Below are 21,377 nucleotides of genomic sequence, written 5' to 3'. Positions count from 1 at the left end.
CATAAGAGGGAATTAAACCCATAAGTGGGAATTAAACCCATAAGAATAACTCTTTAGAACCCTGTATAATTATCCTTTATAAGCCTGTAGAATGAACCTTTCGAACTCCCTGGGATTAAAACCCAGGCTAGACAGCTCACAGGTGAGTGTGGGAGCTTGGGACACAATCCTGAATACCGCTCTCTGACCCTCTTCCAAATCCAAGCGTTTCAAGCCTCTCCGTTTCAAGCCGCTTCAAGCGGCAAATCCAAGTCTCTCTTTTAATGCCTCCCTCACTGCCACCTCTTTCAACCTCCACACCTTCATTCTTGGTTGGTACTTCACCCGCCGAGCTCTCCTTGCACCTCTCACCCTTATGTCGCAGACACCAAGTGGTGCTGTGAAACAGCCTCCTCTCCCGGGATCACCTTTGTGTCCCAGAGGTGCCCCCTATCTCGCCTACGCACCAGCAGGTAGTCAACGGTTGTGGTCGACCCACCTGATGTGTATGTAACAAGCTTATTATCCTCTTTCTGGAGTATTGCAAATCAACAAATCAGCTCCATCAGCAAACTCCAAAATCCTTTCACCTTCTCCATTTCTCACACCATATCCATAACCCCCATTAAGTCCCTCAAAACCGTCCATACTCCTTCCCACATGTCCATTCAGGTCTCCTCCTACCACAACAACCTCATCCTCATCTTTCACATTTTCCATCAGCTTCTCTATCGCACACCAGAACTTGTCCTTCTCTTCATCGCTCCGACCAACCTGCGGTGCATATCCCGAGATGACGTTCACCAAGAGCTCTCCAATCATCATTTTCACCATCATCAACCTATCACTCACTCACTCTGGTCACACTCACCACACTGTCTACAAACTCCTCAGAAAACAGGACACCAACACCATTCACGCCCTCGGGGCACCCTTGCCACACAAACTTGTATTTCTGTCCCTGCCTACCCTTCACCATTCTCACACCACTTCTCTTCCATCTCGTCTCCTGCACACAACATATGTCCACTCTTCTTCTGACCAATACTTCCACCACTTCTCCTGATCTCCCTGTCATCTGTTACGTGCTCCTCCCCAAACCCCGGTCACGGTGTACCTAAGAGCCCCGAGATTAGTCACGGCAGAAAGATGTGTTATTCTGTATGTCAAAGATCAATGGTGAAGCCACACCAATTGTTACCAACAAACAAATATTGTATTAAGATCACACAATAATAACAGTATGCAACAACAATAGTAATCAATTGTACAACCAATATGTACTTCCTGTGATGGTGCCATCAGGTTCGTACAATATAACTCACTGTGCTCCAAGTGAGCGAAAAGAAGAACATTCCCCAATGTCTCTATTCCGGCATCAAGCCAACGTCGATCCGCTCCATCGATCGTCAGAACGATGTCCAATCGAGACCAGAATCCCGTTTGGATGACAGTCACAGTCACGCGGCCAAAGCTGCGCAAAGGCGCCCTCAAGGCGATCATGGAATTACACCCTCGGGTATGGACGTTCCACGGCTCCCAATCGGCGACCCGCAGATTTTCCACTCAAAAGCCATGTTACACACACACACCAGATCCATGTCTGAATGCGGTGTCAATGATTAAAGCGAGGCGAAAAACCTTGAGCGAGGGGCAAAGCGCACGAGTCGAAATGACTGACGGCCCGTTCTCGAGGCGTAACGGCACTACGATGATTCTCCTCGGAATCAACCGCAAAACCTGACACGCAGGTTGATCTGTTACAGCGACAACAACTCTGGAATCGCTTTCCCAGGAAAACCAAAGTCCACTCGTCACTCTCGTTCGCCAATCGCTCGCTCCAGACCTCAAAGCAACTAGGCTTCTTCTCCGACTCACTCGCTCCACCTTCGCTTCCTCCTCTTCCTCTTCGTCGCCGTCCGGTTCCGGTTTCATTTAAAACATTCATTTTTTTACCTTTTCAAAATAGTAATCCCTACTTCCCTTAAACGACAACAATAATAGTACATGGAATCAAAAATGCTTACAGTGGATGAAAACCACAACAACGGAAGTGACGAATCTGTAACACTTCCCCCCCTCAAGAAAGAAAGTTTGAACATCATGAAAACTTTCTTTGCAGGCAAAAACTCTTTTAACACACAAAAGTAAAACTCACCCCCAAATGATCAATTCATGTGAACAACAACAATTAATATTCCCCAAAATAAAGCAACAAAACTTCCAAACCACCTGCAGAAATTTCCAAAGTTAGTTCAGTCTGGACAAAGCATCAGCAACGACATTGTCCCTGCCCTTAACATGCTCAATTTCCAAGTTGAACTCCTGAAAAGCCTAACTCCATCTCATCAACCTCTGGTTTTAATTTTTCATTTTTTGAATGAAGGTTAAGGGGTTGTGATCAGTGAAGACTTTTGTAGGAAAGGTAGTAGTTCCCAGATACACCTCATAATGCTGAAGCGCTAGCAGGAGAGCAAGGGTCTCTTTTTCCACAGTGGCATAATTTGCCTGATGTTTGTTAAACTTTCTGGAGTAGAAGCACATCGGGTGATCCACTCCATCCTCATCTTCCTGTAATAGAACTGCCCCAGCCCCCACATCACTTGCATCAATGGCCAACTTGAAAGCTGCTTGAAAATCCGGGGCTGCGAGGACAGGAGAGCTCATTAATATTGCTTTGACGTGGGCAAAGGCAGCCTGACATTTGTCATCCCAAACAAACTTGGTCTCTTTCCTCAGCAAATTCGTTAAAGGGGCTACCACATCAGAAAAATTCATGCAGAACCGCCGGTACCAACCAGCCATACCCAAGAATCTCATAAGCTCCTTCTTCCCTTTTGGAACTTGGAAGCGATCAATGGCTTCTATCTTTGCTGTCACCGGTTGCACCTGACCATGACCTACTACATGGCCTAGGAACACCACCTGTGCCTTTACAAACTCACTCTTAGATAAGTTGATGGTCAACCCTGCCTCGGTCAGTTTCTTGAAAAATGCCTGAATTTGTTTAATATGATCTTCCATGGTCATAGTGTGGATGATGACATCATCCAGATAAGCCTCCACCCCCTCAAGGTCTGCAATAAGCTTATTAATCAGCCGTTGAAATGTAGCAGGCCCGTTTTTCAATCCAAAGGGAAGAACCTTGTACTGATACAACCCATTTGGTGTGACTAATGCCGAGATTTCCTTGGCTTTATCAGGAAGAGGAATCTGCCAATACCCTTTCAGCAAGTCAAACTTAGTTACAAATTTAGCTGGGCCTATTCTATCAATACAGTCATCAATCCTCGGGATGGGATATGCGTCGGTCTTGGTCACTGCATTAACCCCTTTTAAATCCGTAGAACAGCGAAAACTGCCATCGGGTTTTGGAACCAACACACATGGTGAGCTCCATTCACTGCTGCTTGGTTCGATGATGTCATTCTCCAACATATACTGAACCTCCTTCCGAAGATACTCCATCTTCACAGAGTTCATCCGATAGGGGTTTTGCTTCACAGGAGTGGCTTCCCCCACCTCAATATCATGATATACCAATTCAGTACGACCAGGTACATCTGTGAACAAATGTGCAAACTCAAGGCGAGCCCTGAGGTGTATGCGATGAAAATTGCAAGGTTATGTGGTCCGTGTGCGAAAGATATGTAAGACGTCATTATTACCTGGATGAGGTCATTGCCTGTTCTGCTTGGCAGTTTGGGGAGCACTGCGTGTGGCACCTTTTGGGTGACCAGAATGTGAGGAGCTTTTCCGTTACCCAGATGTGAGTAGGTGGAAACAATTATGAGGTGATGTGATTTGAGAAGTGGGGTTCGAATCCGGGTGTCGGGAAATAAGTGTTTGAGAATTGGTGCTTGAAAATGGCGGTCAGTTCAAGTACAGGTGTCGGTAAATTCGAGTTTGGAAATGAGGTTCGAATGCGGAGAGGAAAAATGAAGGTTCAGGAATGAGGAAGAGAACAATGGGGAAGGTTCGAACCACAATCACAACGCTATCTCCCTTTCCCCTGGTACGAGGATTGGTCACCTAACGAAGCAATCACTGTGGAAATATCTGAACTCCAGGGTTATTTTTTGTATTGGATGAAACTCAGCGGGGTCTCTTCCAAATCTGAAACACCGATTACACATTCACTTGTCCAATTGCACATTCCAATTGTCCGTCCGTCCGTCTTTACCAAATCATGGGTTTTTTATGTTTTATTTTGTACACCTTTGCCCACATTGTTATGTTTTACGTGAAGTTTACTTGAGGGGACATTATTTTGTAAGGTGTTGAAATGGGGAATGTATATGATATCTGATCCCTGCCTCTAGTTACAAAGGGCTCGGATGCCAAATTTGGTGACGAGAAGTTATCTGTTAATTTTTTGCGGTTTTGCAACCTCCAACCCCGAACATGCACACTCGTGCAGGCAAATTTGTTGTACTGTGCACTTGGTGGCACAAACGTACCAGCTCCTGTATTGGTTCACAAGTTATCAAGTGACCACTATATTCCGCCTGTGTGTGTGTCTGTCTGCCTGTGTGTGTGTCTGACTGTCCGCAGCATAACTACCCGATGATATCATCTGATCTTGATAAAACTTGGGTGGGAGGTTGATATCATGATCTAGTTGTGTCCTGCCTGGAGTGGGCGTATTGCGCCCATTGTGGGTGGAGCCACGCCCAAAAAAGATGTCTTTTGAGGGGGTAATCGAGTTCAAGCTGCATCTTCTCCGAGGGGTTTGGTGGAATCTGACAGGGGCTTCGATATTTGGTTTGGCCAATGTCATGTGTCCAGCCCCACGGAGCTCGATTATTATTATTATTATTTTTTTTTCATTTCATTTTTCACTGAATTTTCGGTATTGTGCAGCTAACTAACCTCACAACTGATTATACATTATTTTTTATCTCAATTTCAAGGTCGGTAACCTTCGTTTTGACATTTCCAGTCCTGGCTTGTCCGGGCCCGTTTCGGTTATCGTCCGTCCTTTGTCATTGAATACAGGTCGCTCGTGAACCATCGTCGTCTCCTGCTTTGTTTCATTTATTTTGCATCATGCGAGTGCCTGTGACCACTCGTTCTTCTTTGCAACATTCCCTCCAACCCGTGGTGACATTAAAATGTGATTTCAATGTCGGAAAATCTTTCTGAAGCCGAAAATGTGTGGTTCTTCTTCTTTTTCATGACATCTCTGAACAAAAATGACTTGCAATACTTGCAATAAAATGACCATCATCACAATTCCTGTCTCATAGAGATTTGAACAACTAGTTTTTGAGAATAAATATACATATTGATATTGAAATGCAGTTCTATTTCATTCAAAGCCTGTAAAATTTATCACAAATGCCAAGAAAGGTATTATTTGTCTTGGAGGTTTGGCAGGATGGTGCAATTGGTGCATAGGATTCATAGGAAGCACACTTGAGCTCCTGAGTCTGGGTGAAGACCCCTCCATCAGATTGGTACTTCGCCAATAGCAGGGTAATGGCTGCAAGACGACGACACTTGATGGAAGATAGAGTGAGAGAAGGGGGAAGAGGACACAGACGCTAAACAAGCTGAATAAGGATGGTTTTTAGTGAGGATGGGAAGAGTTGTTGTTTCGTATGCAGCATATGGCTGCTGGTTGCATCACTTTCTAGAATTGTCGCTGTGCCGCTGATGCAGTGCCCCTATTACCAGTAGGCCGGTACTCATTTTGCGATGTCTGAAAGATAACAGGCTGAGTCAACACTTGGTGGTATTTCAGGGGCGTAATATGGGCTCAAATTCAACACCAGAAGATCTTCAGCCAGCAACCTTGACGGTGAAGCCAACACCACACTTCATGAGGTCTGGTGATGGTGATTGACCACGTGAGAAAATAACAAAACTGCTGAGTGCAAGATATAAAAGTAATAAAAAAGGCACACAAAATGTCTGCTAATGTGCCCACGATACGAACAAAAGTGGTCAACAAGCGAAGAGAAGATTAGAAGCTGCTGCTGGAAACCGGATCCTCTGATCAGCTCTTTGCGTTTTACTTTCATTTGCTTTTGTGTAATCAATAATGAGATTCCAACACACCATAAATCAAACAAGTACAGATACATTCAAAGTACACCGCCCCCATTCCAAATAATTAAATATCCTAAAGCGCGGCATTGCCGGGGCGCCTCGGGCGCCCGACAATACCGCAGTGCAGCTCATAGAGGCTGCACTGGGAGGGAGAGGTGTACGCTAATTGATTGATTAATTGTATGATTAAAATCAATAAAAGATTATCAGAAAATATTTTCTTAATCAATTGGCTAATCGCATAACTAAACCACTAGTGCTTCATCCGAAGATGTATCTTTTAGAAATTTAATTAAATAAGTAATTAATAAAAAATCAAATAATTACTTGATTAATCAATAAATAATTAATCAATAAATCAATAAATAATTAATCGATTAAATGATGAATCAATAAATCAAAAATATCCTTGATAGCCACATCACTTGGTCACTGTCATGTCCAAATATTAGCTTCCCAGCTCAAAAGGTGCCTGAGATATTGGCCAAATGAGAAAGAAAATAAATAAATGATTAATAATGAAAATAAATAAATAATAATCATTAAAAAATTAAATTATCAATCAATTCGGTCACAGAACACATAAACCACCACTATTTCATCAGAATCTGTAACTGGGGAAAAAACATTTTGTTTACTAATTAATCGAATAACAAGAAAACCAAAAGCCCGGACAACCAAACAAACAAGAAAGAAAGCAAGAAAACAAGAAAACAAACAAGAAAGCAAGAAAACAAACAACCAGAGTGAAAACTGAGTACTCTCTTTCAGCGTGCGTCACTGCCGAGCCCCCTTCGGTGCCCAGCAATGACGATTTGCAATGCCTGGAGATGGCATAGGAAAGGTGCGGTGTACAATATACTGAGCCAACCGCATCCGAGTTGTGTGTTCGCCAAATGTCGTGTTCTCGGAAGAATTCTGATCAGTTGCTTGCTGAAACTTAAGTCCACTCGATATGAATGGTGATGGTGAAGGGATTATGTTGAGGCTCACCTGTTGACTACTTGTCATCACAAAGAATGTGCATGTTGATCATGTTGTTTGAAGGTGTTTGACTTTGGGTAAGATTCTTATGCCATATTAACGTATGCTGCAATGTCTTGTCTCCCTTCAGTGAAGTTTGTCCACATCCAGTCAACATGTCCATGCTTTGAGTGCATGGCCTTAGTTTTTGAGTATTTGGAAGCAGGTGAGGTTTCTGACATCATTTTGCTGAAAGTCTGCTGTTTGTGTCTATCAAGTCCACTTTTACCTGAGTAGCTAAATAAGTTAGTCATTAGTCAACAGGAATTTTGATGTCGTGATTGTTGGACCATCTCTTTCAGTTCTGACAAATCTCAGTTTCATCCTGTCACTCCAGCACGATTGTAAAAAAACAACCAACTGATCGTTTTTCCTGGTCAAACACAGGAAGTGGTTCGGTTTCTTGACTTATGGGCCTCACCATCAGCTGTGACATGGATCACATATCAAAGCTGTCTTCCAAACTGAGCTGCAGATTCCATCATTCCAAATAATTCCTTAAACTCAAAGTCTACACGGTGTCTGTGTTGTCCAATGGAGACCTCTTGAGAGCTTCATATTCCACAGGATCCAGGAGACCCATTTGTGATTTTGCTGCCTCTCATTTAGGTGATGAGACGACAGCGTCACAAACTGATTTGGTTCCTGTTAAATAAGAAGCTCTCAAAGTTATTATCATATCATGTGATGAGGCTGAAACACATTGCCAATACCTAACATGACAGATGGGGTGGCTCATCTCATTTATGCGACCTGTCAAAAGGCAGAGTGTCTTGGAAGAGACTGATCTGAGTCTCCCGATCCTTTACTGCACAAGTTCCTCCAGTAATCGCCTCCTGGTTAAACTCAAAGTGCACACTTTACACACAACTCCACTTTTTTGTTCCTCTTTTCTCCAATTTCTGCAATTGCCCTCCGGAAACTATTCAATCACATTCTCCCCTCGAAGACTTAATACCAGTTCCCGCTTCCGGTTCCTCCGGCGAGGAAGCGTCCTTCCGAGCTCCACGTCATCAAAGATAAGTATTTTCGCAATCGTATTTTTGGTTATTTTGCTGTGTATGTGTTCACTGTGTTTTTCCAGTTAGATATTGGTTTGTATTCGTGCAAACCTGTGTGTAATTAGTCGTTTTGTTGTTCGCGCCGCGTGTGGGGACTGTCCCTCTCGGCTTCCTGTCGCGTTGTCGCTTCACCAAACCATCGTGTTGTTCACCCCCTACTTCCCCTCGAACACCTTACACTTTGTAGTCTTAAATCTAAAAAAGAAAAAAAATCCGAATAATAATTTCCTTTTCTCCTCACGGCTCCCTCCCCGTGTGCGACCACGTGTTGTCTCGCCCCGCCCCCTTTATCTCCTTTTCCTTCTACCTCTCCAGCCGACACTCACCTTTCCAATTCTTGTTTTCACCATGCTCATCCAACCTTTTTCTTTCTTTCTCAGATCCATGCCCTCGCCTCAGGGAATTTTCCCAGATAGTTTTCATGGTTTTGTTTAAAAATATTTGAACTTCCCCTTGCAGTCCTGTACTCAGTTGTATATTACAACACGCTCTTTTTCTTCCTCTTTGAAAGGCTGTCTTCAATTTCCTCTTCAAATCATTCCATTTCAAGAAAAATTCAATCTCTTACTGTTCTCCCTTTCTACATTCTCTAAACTCACCTTCATTCCACTGCAACTCTAACTTTTTCAAACAGATCTCTGACTTGAAAATCACAAGAAACCCAGTTTGTAATAAATGTTTGTTTTTCTTTTGTCGTCCAACACTTTCTAAACTCCCCTCATCCCTCTCCTCCTGAAATCCCCCCTCACCCCTCCCATTCAAATCTCCCTTCTCTCCCTCCCCTCCTCAACACCACCTCACCCCTGCCCTCCTAAACTCACTCCTCAATCCTCCTGTCCTAAACTCCCCCCTCATCCCTTCCCTCCTAAACTCCCCCCTCACCCCTTCCCTCCAAATTTTCCCCCTCAACCCTCACCTTCAAAACTCCCCCCTCACCCCTCCTCCTCAAAACTCCTCCCTCACCCCTCCCTCCCCTACCCCCCCCCCCTCCCCATTCAAATCTCTCCCCACCATGTTTCTCCCCTCTCACCCCTTCTCTCCAAAGCTGACTCCTCCCTGCTTCCTCTCCCTTCCAACTCATACTTCCACCTCCTCCAACCTTCTGCTTCGCTCTGCCCCCCCTCAAACAACACCTTCTACTTCGCTCTGCCCCCCCCCCCCTCAAACAACACCTCACTGTGCCTCATCCCATCACCAACAAACCTTTTGTCCTCCTCATCCTTTTTCCTTTCTCCATGCTCTTCTACAATCTCCAAAGTAAAGTGCTCTCTCTCTCTGTTGTGAAAGTAGAGCCAGAGACCTCGCAGGAAAGGAGGCTTTATTGCAATCGACCAGGTGCATCTACACATAACACAAGATCATAACATGAGTCGATGTTACAAACAAAGCATCTCAATACATTTAAAATAAGGCAAAATACTAAGCAGCAAATTAATAACTCTTACCTAGATCTCAACGAGTCAAAGCAGCAAATATGGCAGTCTCCCACCCTCACAGCTGGTTACATATGCAAAACCGCCCATCTACGCAGGGCCCACCCCTGCCAGACAGGTATGTGTATCACGCCAGCAACTGGCTGTCCGTCATCCGATTCATCACACTCTCATGCTCAGATATATGCCATCTCGTCTTCAGTTGTCATACTCTTCCTCCCGTCGATGGTACACTGAATATCGTGGTGAGGCAGTTGCTATGAAACCACTGGCGTCAGTAGGGGGGTGCGGGGGGTGCGGACCGCACCGGGTGACACTATCAGAGGGGGTGACACTATCAGAGGGGGTGACACCAAATTTTTGCAGTGTCAAGGCTTTCCGATCTTGCGATATTATCAATTGTAAGTGAGTTGGTGAAAGGCATTGATTTCGATGAAGTGATTCACAAGTTCGCAGCTTTGAAGGCCAGGAAAGGCAAGTTCTGAATTCGTCGAGATGTTCACTGAGTGCTGAAATGCTTGTGTATTTGTTCCTGCTTATTTTTATGGTATTATTTCATTTATGAGTATATTTCCATATGCATTTGTCCACACGTTCTACATTATTTGTGCCGTTATTGATAAGGCAAACCTAATCCATTAATGTATCTCATGTAACAATAAAGTTTAACGTTAAAATCAACATAATTTTGATGTAGTTCTTAAACGTTTTTACTTCGAATTTTATTGTTTTCTTACCGAATTTTCACTTTAACCACATGAAACGATGTAAATTTAACTACATTAAGGCTGTGCGTATGATATTGTAATTTAAAGGTGTAATTTTAATTTTGCTGGTTGTTTATGTCACTACTATTGCCATTACATTCAGTGATATACGGGAATTACGATTTACGAGTAACATTAGTACAAAAAACATTACTAAGGATTCTGTATGGTCTGGTACGGGAGGAGGTCCATGTAGTCAGGTTCACCATGTTTTTTCGTTCAAAATTTTGGTAGATTAGCAAAACTATACATTTTTTGGAATATTCAGAGCATGAGGAATCCAAAAATTAATGTTTGCATTTGCGTAGACACCTTTGCGAAAATGACAGGACAGTGATGAAGATCTGTAAAAGCATATTCCTGAACGGTATAGACCGAGTAGATCCTGTGTATGGGACTTATAGTTCAATCTGATACTAACAAGGCTGCTTTCTTGCTTTATAAACCCAAACCTATAACTTCAAAGGACTTGCAATATCATGTATTATGTAACACAGTTATATCACAAATATGTAGACAATGGTTTTCAATTACCTTTGTTTGTTGCTTTTCTATAATCCTGACGACTATTTTGAGACCTTTATTGGATTCCTTGACCCAGAAAACATAGGATTGGCATATTTAATTTAGTTTCTAGGTTGATTAGAAGCCGAGATAGCGCAAAACATTTTTGTTATGGCGGTCATTTTGAAAATCCAAAATCTGTGTCTGTGCAAATGCCAACATTGATTTTCGGATTCTCTATGCTCTGATGATTCCAAAAATGTACAGGTTTGCTAATCTCCCAAAATTTTGAACGAAATTATATTTGTTAACATAGTGAACCTGCGAATGAGGAGGAGGAGGAGGAGGAGGAGGGGGGGGGGGGGAGGTACACCATGAGTTACCGCACTGGGTGACACCAACCCTCGTGACGCCACTGTATGAAACAACTTGCCTTCGCCTCCTGGAAGGCAAATCCAACTGAAGGTAATCTCAGTTCCTTTCACAAAGCTTGGAACAAGTGTGTCTACCCTCAGGAGAGCCAGGAAACAATATCTATCTACTCTCAAGACTGAACTCTCAAACCTGTCTCCCTCTTCCAAATCCTGGTGGCATCTGGTCAAATCTGTTTCTGATGTCTGTTTCCCTGCTCACCAAACTCTCCTCCGATGGTATCCATGGAAACCTCCACGCATGGCTTGCGGACGTCCTCTCCGGCCTCACTCCCCCTGCTCTGTCTGTGCTCTGTCCCCCACATATTCGTACATGTCGCACAAGATCTGACAGCAACCCTCTTCTGGTGAAGCTGCCAAAATCAAGACTCTCTGCTTAACCTTCACTCTTTCATTCCTTCTTTCTCCAGCCTCTGGAACAAACTCCCACACTCTCTTCAATCCCTCTCCTCCCTCCAAGTCTTTAAAACAGCTGTTCACCAACATGTCTTATCTTCCCCCATCCAAAAACTTGATCTTTTCTACCCCCGTTAATACACTCCAAACCCACCTTTTTCAATCTCCGACTTCATTCCTGAAATTCCGAGTAGTGTCCAATTGTTTTACACCATGCACCCCTCCACCCTCCCCCCAGCCCTCTCCCCTCCACAGATCTACCGACGTCCCTGTTCTCTGCTGTTGTTGTGCTTGTGTTCTTTTCCTATCTCTTGCCCCTCTTGTCTTCTGCTCCCTTTATTGCATGCTTTATGTGTTCGTGCATGTTTTCGTGTTTAATGTGTTGGGTCTTACACGGGCCTCGATTCTGTGTACCAAAAAAAAAAAAATACAGGTGGTGCACCACCCATCTCACGTCATGCTCCATCCTTTCCTCAATATTTTTTCTTTCCCCATGAACACTCTTTTCATTCTACCCTTCACTTCCAGTGTCCTGTATTTACCCTCCCGTCCCCCCACTCTGTCTCTCTCTCTCTCTCTCTGTCTCTCTCTCTCTCTCTCTCTCTCTCTCTCTCTCTCTCTCTCTCTCTCTCTCTCTCTCTCTCTCTCTCTCTCTCTCTCTCTCTCTCTCCTCTCTCTCTCTCCTCTCTCTTTCTTCATCCCCTCTTCCTGTTCCTTCTTTCCCCGACTTCTGTCCAACTATGGCCCTCTATCACCTTGCTCTTCCATGACCTTTTTGTTTTTACCTTTATCATTTTGTGTTTATTTCAACAATGAAACATTCAAATCTTCAAAAACAAAACAACTTGTCCTCGTCTGGTTTCTCAAAAATGAAAAATGTCATTCCTTTTTTTTTTTTTTTTTTTTTGGGGATACAGAGTCGAGGCTCGTGAAAGAGCTAACATTTGTCAAACAAACAAATCAAACAAACAAGCAAACAAAGTATATAAAAAGGGGAGCGGTCGACAAGATGGGGAGAGAAAGGGAGGAAGCACACAAACACAACATTTGAGACCAGGGACATCGGGAGATGTGTGGGAGGGAGAGGGCCTGGGGGGGGGGGGGGCAGGATAGGTATAAAACACAAGGACACCAAGGACTTCCAGGAAAGAAGACGGCACCTCAAAAAGTGGATTTGGGGTGAAATTAGCGGGGGTAGAAAAGATCAAGGTTTTGTATTGGGGAAGATAAGAGATGGTGGTGAACAGCTGTTTTAAAGACCTGGAGGGGGGAGTGGGATTGAAGAGAGTGAGGGAGTTTGTTCCAGAGGTGGGAGAAAAGAGGAATGAAGGAGTGAAGGTGAGCAGAGAGTCTTGATTTTGGCAGTTGAACCATAAGAGGGTTGCAGGCAGATCTTGTGCGACCTGTAGGAATATTTGGGGGACAGAGCCCAGAGAGAGCTGTGGGAGCAAGGCCGGAGAGGAGTCGGTAGAAGACGGAAAGACCACCAACCTGCCTGCGGTGAGTAAGTGAAAGGCCCTTGGAGATAGCGTCATCGTGGGAGATTCCAATGATTCTGAATGCTTTGGTTTAAACAGCATGAAGACGAGCTATGTGTGAGGCAGGAGCACCAGCCCAGAGGGGAGAGGAGTCCTCCATTGAGCTGCGGATGAAAGCCTTGTATGTGGTGAGGAGCTCAGGTGTGCCAAGGAAGGACTTCGCACGACGGAGGATGCCCAGTCGGCGACTGGCTTTCGAGGCCAGCTTGGAAATGTGGTTTTCCCAGGAAAGATCATGGCGGATAGTGAGACCCAAAAGCTTGAGTGACAGAACTTCTTGGAGAGGATTATTCAGAAAGTAGATGGGAGGGTTGTCCAGTCGGTCTTTTCGGAGAGACATCGTAAGAGTGTGAGATTTGTCAGAATTGAAAGACATGTTCCACTTGTTTGCCCAGTCTGTGATTTTGTCCAGGTCTGCAGAGAGTGAGGAGGCTGCAGACTGCCGATCTGAGGGATGAGGAATGGAGCGGCAGAGAGTGGAGTCATCAGCAAAGAGATAGAGAGGATTTCCAAGAGAGTCAGAGAGATCATTGATGAAGACCAGAAAAAGCACATGGCCCAGAACACTGCCTTGGGGAACTCCAGCCTGAACAGGAAGAGGAGATGAGAGAAACCCATTCAGGGCCACACGTTGACTACGACTAGACAGGAAGTCCGCCAGCCATGCGTGGAGATTTCCATGGATACCAAAGGAGGAGAGTTTGGTGAGCAGAGCGGGGTGCCAGACCGTATCGAAGGCACGTGATATGTCGAGGGAGACAGCTCTAATTTCCTGTTTGGCATTGAGGACCTCCATCCATTGTTGAGACAGCAGAAGCAGCATGTCCAGAGTAGAGTGACCTGATCTGAAACCAAATTGATGATCAGAGATCAAGCCATTGGAGAAGAGGAAAGATTTCATATCCGAAGCAATGATGGAATCCATGACTTTGCTGATAATTGGGAGAAGGCTGATTGGTCTGTAGTTGCTATGATCTCTTTTTGCACCTTTTTTGTGCAAAGCGGTGATGTTGGCTGATTTCCAAGCAGATGGCAGTTGACCTTGAGCAAAAGAGAGGGTGAAGAGAACAGAGAGAGGGAGTGAAAGAGCGGAAGAACAGGATTTTACGACCCGTGGGCTGATGCCGTCAGGTCCAGTTGCAGAATCAGAGTCGAGGGTTGACAGAAACTTTTCCACCTTGTCAGGAGGAAAGGACACGGAGTCCAGGAGCAGCTGGGTATGACTGGGTACGGTGGGTACAGAGAGGGATGGGTTTGGGACACAAGATTTAGAGGCAAACACAGAGTTGAGGCATTCAGCTTTTTCACGTGCGGAGTCAGCTTTGTAGTCGTTTGAGGTAAGGGAGGGGAGGGAGGGGGAACAACACCAGAAACAGATTTGACCAGACGCCACCAGGATTTGGAAGAGGGAGACAGATAAGAGAGTTCGGTCTTGAGAACGGAGAGATATTGTTTCCTGGCTCTCGTGAGGGTGGACACACACTTGTTTCGGGCTTTGTGAAAGGAAATGAGATTTCCTTCCGTGGGATTTGCTTTCCAGGAGACGAAGGCAAGTTGTTTCTGGGCCACAGCCTCACCACAAGATTCCGTGTACCATGGACGGGAGGAAGGGTATGACAACTGAAGACGAGATGGGATAAATCTGTGCATGATAGAGAGCAATTTACTTTGGAAGAATTCCCAGGATGAGTTGATGTCAGAGGTGGTAGAGATGGGAGACCAGTCCAGATGATTGATGGCTGCTTGAAGACCGTGCCAGTTGGCCTGAGTGAAATGCCAGACTCGTCGACGCTGAGCAGGCTCCCTGAGAATGGTCAGAGAGATGTCCACTTTAACAAGCACATGATCAGATGAGCTGATTGGAGCAGAAGAAGAGCAGCAGACATTTTCAGGGAAGTTAGTCATAACCAAGTCCAGAAGAGAAGATGCTCCGTTCCCTGAGAGCCGGGTCGGGAAATTGACAGATTGTGTCAGTCCCATTGAGTCGCAGAAGTCCTTTGCTGAGGAGCCATGGCTGGTGAGAGAGGTACCCACACCCAGCCAACTGGCATGGTGACAATTGAAATCACCACATATGAGGAAGAGAGAGTTGGGATGAGTAGATTAAAGTTGGTCCATATTATCAGACAGCGAGTTGGAGTCATCACTGTTTGGTGGACGGTACAACACACATATGAACAAGAGGTGGGAGCGAAGGGGAAGCCGTGGCCAGAGGTATTCCTGGGGGTGAGGTGGAGAGAGTGCAGTGCAGGGCTAGTGAGGAAGAGAGTTTTTGATAAAGATAGCAACCCGACCTCCAGGACGAGGCTCAGGTCTATCATACCGGAGGAGGGAGTAACCCGGGAGAGATACTAAGGAATCAGAGACATCATGAAGGAGGAAAGTTTTTGTTAAGCAGATCACGTCTGGTTTGTCAGAAGCAACCTGTATGGAGAGATCAGTTAAGTTTGAACGAAGGCCCCGGATGTTTTGAGGTCCATACCGTTAATGAAGAGGAAGGGGGAGCATCGGATACAGAACAGGGGGGAGGAGGGGTAGGGTAAGATGTGGAAGAGGAGGAAGCGGGAGGGAGAGCTGTTGAAGGTGTCTCAGAGATTTCAGAATAGGTCGGAGAAAGGGAATGATGGGGCGGACAAAAGGTTTGATGGTGATTGGATGAGGCACAATGAGGTGTTATTTGAGGAGGGGGAAGAGCGAGGCAGAAGGTTGGCGGAGATGGAGGTGAGAGTTGGAAGGGGGAAGAAGCGGGGAGGAAGCTTTGAGGAGGGGAAGTGAGAGGGGGCAAATTGAGAAGAAATGAGGTGGGGAGATTTGAAGGGGAGGGGCGAGGGGGGAGTTTCGGAGGGAAGGGACAAGGGGAGGGATTTGAAAGGGATGGGATATGGGGGAGATTTGGAGGGGAGGGGTGAGGGGGGAGTCTAGGAGGGGAGGGGCGAGGTGGAGTCTTGGAGGGGAGGGGTGTGGGGGGAGTTTCGGAGGGAAGGTGGGGGGAGTTGACTTCCGTTTCCGGTCTTGCTGGCGAGGGTTCGTTTTTTCGCAGCTCCACACGCTCTCCATCGAAATCGAAGTTAAGTAATTGTTCCCATTTGTATTTTCGTTATAACTGTATTTCTTTTATGGTGTATGTACGTATATTGTCCCGACAAAGATTTTCGGTGCAAATCTTTCATACCTGTATTGAAAATCGTGTTAATTCATGTCGTCTTGAGGCCTTGTACAGTGTACACTGTACAACCTTGAGGCTTTGTTTTTCTCTCAGCGCCTGTCGTTTGTGATCCAATAACTTTCGTTCTCTGTTTTCGCAGTCTTTCCACCCCAAAGCCTACTTCCTTATGTAAATCTCAACTCAAAAAAACAAAAAAAAAGACATTACCTTCTCTGTGCTCATTCGTTTATTCATTCTTATTCGTTCGTTCGTTCTTCGACCACGTGTTTCTCCCCCATTTCCCCAGATAGATTGTCAAATTTCAACTCGTTATTTTATCGTCCATGCGATATTGTTTGATTATAGTTAGTTTTGGTTTGAATTTCCTGTAACTCGTAATTAATTAATCGTGTTCTGCTCCTCGTGTGTGGCCTTGTAGTTGTACCCCCGTCGGTGTTTTGTTAACTTAAGCGTGTTTTGCTTGGCTCTTGGTTTTTTCCCTTCTACCCCGAACATAATACTGTCTAACGTTCTAAATCCCCACCCCCCCCCCCCCAAAAAAAAACAAAAAAAACAAAAACATTTATTTTATTTTCTCCACGTGTACTGTTGTCTCATCCTGTATTTTCTGTCCAGGTGTGCTGTTCGCCCCACCCCCATTATCTCCTTGCCATCCACCGTTTGCCCTGTTCACGTGACTCGTGGTGGTCCCTCTCGGCTCTCCCCCCATTGGTATTTTTGTGCATATAAGATTGTTCATAGTTCTGTTTAAATATTATTTAAATATGTTTAACCTTTCCCCTTCTGTGTTTTATTCAGTGGTATATTACAACACGCTGTTTTTCTTCCTATTTAAAAGGCTTTTCTCAATTTCCTCTCCAACTCATTCCACTTCAAAAAAAAGAAATTCAATATCTTATACGTCTCCCTCACTACATGGTCTAAATTCACATTCATTCCATCCCTCCTCCATCGTTCTGAATCGGATTGCTAACTTGAAAATCACAACAAACCCAATTTGTTATCAATGTTCGTCTTTCATTAATCATCCACTTTCTAAACTCCCCTCTTGCCCCTCCCATCCAAATCCCCCCCCTTGCACCTCCACTCCGAAACTTCCCCCTTGCCCCTCCACTCTTAAACTCCACCCTTGCCCCTCCACTCCTGAACTCCCCCCTTGCCCTTCCCCTCCTAAACTCCCCCTTTGCCCCTCCCCTCCTAATCCCCCCCCTTGCCCCTCCACTCCTGATCTCCCCCCTTGCCCCTTCCCTCCAAAACTCCCCCCTTGCCCCTCCCCTCCTAAACTCCCCCCTCACTCCTCCCCTTCAAAACTCCCCCCCAATCCCTCCCATTCAATTCTCCCCCCATACCATTCCTCTCCAATTCTCTCTCCTCCCCCCTCCTCCTCCAAGCTGCCTCCTCCCCACTTCGTCTCCCTTCTATCTCATACCTCCACCCCCCCAAACCTTCTACTTTCCTCTGCCCCCCCTCAAACAACCCCTCACTGTGCCGCATCCTTTCACCATCAAACCTTTCATCCTCCTCATCCTTCCCTTTCTTGGAACTCTTCTGCAACATCTGAAACACTATCAACTGCTCTCCCTACCTCCCCCTCTCATCCTTCATCTTACCCTACTCCTCCCCTCCCCTGTCCTGTACCCGATGCTCCCCCTCTCTCTTCATTAACGGTTTGGACCTCAAACATCCGGGGCCTTCGCTCAAACCTGACTGATCTCTCCATACAGGTTGCTTCTGACAATCCAGACTTGATCTGCTTAACAGAGACTTTCCTCCTTCAAGATGTCTCTGATTCCTTAATATCTCTTCCTGGTTACTCCCTCCTCCGGTATGATAGACCTGAGCCTCGGCCTGGTGGTGGGGTGGCTATCTTTGTCAAAAACTCTCTTCCTCACTCTCCTTGCACTGCTCTCTTTCCTCCTCACCCGCAGGAGTACCTCTGGTTACGGCTTCCTCTCCGCTCCCACCTTTTGTTCATATGTGTTCTGTACCGTCCCCCAAACAGTGATGACTCCATCTACATTTCAATGTCTGACAACATGGACCAACTTCTATCCACTCATCCCAACTCTCTCTTCCTCATATGTGGTGACTTCAACTGTCATCATGCCACCTGGTTGGGTGTGGGTTCCTCTCTCACCAGTCATGGCACCTCAGCAAAGGACTTCTGTGACTCACTGGGATTGACACAATCTGTCAATTTCCCGACCCGGATCTCAGCCAATGGAGTATCTTCTCTTCTAGACTTGGTTATGACAAACTTCCCTGCTAATGTCTGCTGCTCTTCTTCTGCTCCAATCGGTTCTTCTGATCATGTGCTTGTCAAAGTGGACATCTCTCTGGCCATTCTCAGAGAGCCTCCTCAGCGTCGACGAGTCTGGCATTTCACTCAGTCCGACTGGGACGGTCTTCAAGCAGCCATCAATCGTCTGGATTGGTCTCCCATCTCCACTGCCTCTGACATCAATTCTTCCTGGGAATTCTTCCAAAGCAAACTGATCTCTCTCATGCACAGATTTATCCCATCTCGCCTTCAATTGTCTTACCCTTCCTCCCGTCCATGGTACACTGAATCTTGTGGTGAGGCAGTTGCCCTGAAACAACTTGCCTTTGCCTCTTGGAAGGCTAATCCAACTGAAGGAAATCTCAGTTCTTTCCACCAAGCTCGGAACAAGTGTGTGTCTACCCTCAGGAGTGCCAGGAAGCACTATCTCTCCTCACTCAAGAATGAACTCTCAAACCTGTCTCCTTCCTCCAAATCCTGGTGGCGTCTGGTCAAATCCGTTTCTGGTGTTTGTTCCCCCTCCATCCCCTCCCTTACCTCAAATGGCCACACAGTTGACATCGCACGTGACAAAGCCGAATGCCTCAACTCTGTGTTCGCCTCGAAATCCTAAGTCCCAAACCCATCTCTCTCTGTTCCCACCTTTCCCAGTCGAACCCAACTGCTCCTGGACTCTGTGTCCTTCTCTCCTGACAAGGTGGAGGAGTTTTTGTCAAACCTCGACTCTGATTCTGCAACTGGACCAGACGGCATCAGCCCACGGGTCCTAAAATCCTGCTCTGCCGCTCTATCTCACCCTCTCTCTGTTCTTTTCACCCTATCTTTTGCTCAAGGTCATCTGCCAGCATCCTGGAAATCAGCTAACATTACCGCTTTACACAAAAAAGGTGCAAAAACAGATCCTTGCAACTACAGACCAATCAGCCTGCTCCCAATTATCAGCAAAGTCATGGAATCCATCATTGCTTCGGATATGAAATCTTTCCTCTTCTCCAATGGCTTGATCTCTGATCATCAATTTGGTTTCAGACCAGGTCACTCTACTCTGGACATGCTGCTTCTGCTGTCTCAACAATGGATGGAGGTCCTCAATGCCAAACAGGAAATCAGAGCTGTCTCCCTTGACATATCACGGGCCTTTGATACGGTCTGGCACCCAGCTCTGCTCACCAAACTCTCCTCCTATGGTATCCATGGAAATCTCCATGCATGGCTTGCGGACTTCCTCTCTGGTCGTAGTCAACGTGTGGCCCTGAATGGATTTCTCTCATCTCCCCTTCCTGTTCAGGCTGGAGTTCCCCAGGGAAGTGTGCTGGGCCCTGTGCTTTTTCTGGTCTTTATCAATGATCTCTCCGACTCTCTGGAAAATCCTCTCTATCTCTTTGCTGATGACTCCACTCTCTGCCGCTCCATTCCTCTTCCCTCAGATCGGCAGTCTGCAGCCTCCTCACTCTCTGAAGACCTGGACAAAATCACAGACTGGTCAAACAAGTGGAACATGTCTTTCAATCCTGACAAATCTCACTCTCTTACTATGTCTCTCCGAAAAGATCGACTGGACAACCCTCCCATCTACTTTCTCAACAATCCTCTCCAAGAAGTTCTGTCACTCAAGCTTTTGGGTCTCACTTTCTGCCATGATCTTTCTTGGGAAAACCACATTTCCAAGCTGGCCTCCAAAGCCAGTCGCCGACTGGGCATCCTCCGTCGTGCGAAGTCCTTCCTCGGCACACCTGAGCTCCTCACCACATACAAGGCTTTCATCCGCAGCTCAATGGAATACTGTTCTCCCCTATGGGCTGGTGCTCCTGCCTCACACCTGGCTCGGCTTCACGCTGTTGAATCCAAAGCTTTCAAAATCATTGGAATCTCCCGCGATGAAGCTATCTCTGAGGGCCTTTCACTCACTCACCGCAGGCAGGTAGGTGGCCTTTCTGTCTTCTACCGACTCCTCTCCGGCCTTGCTCCCCCAGCTCTCTCTGTGCTCTGTCCCCCAAATATTCCTACAGGTCGCACAAGATCTGCCAGCAACCCTCTGATGGTTAAACTGCCGAAATCTCGGCTCTCTGCTCACCTTCACTCTTTCATTCCTCTTTTCTCCCGCCTGTGGAACAAACTCCCACACTCCCTTCAATCCCTCTCCTCCCTCCAGGTCTTTAAAACAGCTGTTCACCACCATCTCTTATCTTCCCCCATCCATAACCTTGATCTTTTCTACCCCCACTAATTCACCCCAGATCCACCTTGTTTGAAATTCCAACTTCTTTCCTGGAAATCCTGGCAGTGTCCATATGTTTATACCTCTCCACCCCCCCCCCCCCCCTTCACATGCCTCCCCCCCTTCACATGCCTCCCCCCCAAAGCCCTCTCCCTCCCACAGATCTCTCGATGTCTCCATGTCTCTCGGTCCCTGCTCTCAAATGTTGTGTTTGTGTCCTTCCCCCTCTCTCCCCATCTTGTCTACCGCTCCCGATGTTATTTGTTTTATGTGTCTGTTTGTCTTTCTGTGTGATTAATGTTCGCTCTTTCACGAGCCTCGATCTTGTATACAAAAAAAAAGGGGCAAGGGGGGAGATTTGAAAGGGATGGGTGATGGGGAGGATTTGGAGGGGAGGGGTTATGGGGAAGATTTGGAGGGGAGGGGTGAGATTCGATTTTAGAAAGTGCACGATTAATGGGAAACGAACATTTATTGCAAAATGAGTTTCTTGTGACCTTCGAGTCAAAAATACGTTTAAGGACGC

The 21,377-nt window shown here is 46.0% G+C and overlaps 1 protein-coding gene across 1 annotated transcript in view; it reads left to right on the top strand.

The window, feature by feature from the left end:
* Positions 1 to 21,377, top strand: part of LOC137418386 (putative serine/threonine-protein kinase MARK-C) — a 98,268-nt gene that overhangs the window by 76,051 nt on the left and 840 nt on the right. The gene's annotated exons all lie outside the window — the stretch shown is intronic.

Source organism: Myxine glutinosa, unplaced genomic scaffold (genome assembly GCF_964187855.1).
Source record: "Myxine glutinosa unplaced genomic scaffold, kmMyxGlut1.1 SCAFFOLD_893, whole genome shotgun sequence".
Classification (NCBI taxonomy): Eukaryota; Metazoa; Chordata; class Myxini; order Myxiniformes; family Myxinidae; genus Myxine; species Myxine glutinosa.
The sequence above is the reverse complement of the archived record's forward strand: the minus strand, read 5'-3'. Positions and strand labels throughout refer to the sequence as shown.